The sequence below is a fragment of the Ceratina calcarata genome, unplaced genomic scaffold, assembly GCF_001652005.2.
Source record: "Ceratina calcarata isolate Rehan_Ccalc_2016 unplaced genomic scaffold, ASM165200v1 scaffold4907, whole genome shotgun sequence".
NCBI classification, from domain to species: domain Eukaryota; kingdom Metazoa; phylum Arthropoda; class Insecta; order Hymenoptera; family Apidae; genus Ceratina; species Ceratina calcarata.
In genome coordinates, this window is record NW_017173402.1 from 1 (window position 1) to 1,144 (window position 1,144).

The window sequence follows — 1,144 nt, forward strand, 5'->3', positions numbered from 1 at the left end:
ATTGAGCCATTCCCAGCGAAACTGCAATGCCGGGCTGACTCGCGACGGAGTCGGAGCAAGCTCCGAATTCCGTCAGGTTTCAAAAATCAGTTTAATATTCTGACTCCCCTATGGGGAGTGTATCAGATATTAAGCTGATAAGAACAGATACTACACTTTGATCTTAGCTCAAAGAGCCGAGAAGCGATACCCCCTATACTTTTGCTGCCCTATTTAACTACCTCTAAGCGTTTCCTTCTTGCGAGACAGACTTCGCCGATGTATCCCTCTAGCGTCGGACGCGGTACGTCGCAGCGCGACTGCGAGCGATACGTACACGTTCAAAACCGATGAAATTAAATATAAATACATATTATATAACAGATATTAAAAAATAAATACATAGTAGATAACAAAAATTAAAAATAAAATTATTTAAAATAATTTTTCTCTTATAGAAAGACTGGATTTTACGAAGAGGTTAAACAGAGACATAAAGAGAGAGAGAGAGAGAGAGGTTAAGGCAGGAACTTGCCAAGAGAAACAATTAACTCTACACGAACACATTTGCAGCTGCCAGGTTTCGCGAGCAATGAACTCATGGGAAGTACTCACGTCGCATCCCGTCGCTGTTATGTACAACCGCAATATTTAACACCACAAATGTACATAGTTGTGTTAAAAAATATAAAAATGTTCAAACGTTAAATCTCCCGCCAAATAAATTATTTAATAAATAAAAAAATTATCGTTTCTTGCTGTATTCATTTAATTATATTCTAATTAATTATTATTGTTGAATAATTTAACAGCGTTGGCTTCACAAACATAATTATTTATTAGAAATAGAAAGATTTCACACGCGTACTGTCTATTTAGTAACGTTCTGTTTCGCGTATTCGCGCTCGACTGAATGTACAGAGTTCTGAAATTATACACACTGTACGCAAGGCGAAGTGATAAGCGTTTACTGTATTGGGTGAAAAAAAATCCCGCATGGCAATAGACGACCGCGACTCGAGTCACAAAAACTTGTTATGATATACCATGACGTATGGCTTGGTCGAACGTACGACTAATAATAAAATTACAGCTAAATATTCGTATCAAAATATTCTTAGACAACTATGAAAATCTAACAATTATATTAATTATTTATTTAACA

At 36.2% G+C, this 1,144-nt stretch overlaps 1 non-coding gene across 1 annotated transcript; it reads right to left on the reverse strand.

Annotated features, from left to right (window-relative positions):
* LOC113464710 (U2 spliceosomal RNA) lies at positions 1 to 188 on the reverse strand (the record flags this gene model as incomplete). Its single annotated transcript, XR_003389565.1, has 1 exon — positions 1 to 188. It is a non-coding gene; the product is annotated as a U2 spliceosomal RNA (small nuclear RNA).
* Between the last annotated feature and the right edge of the window lie 956 nt (positions 189 to 1,144).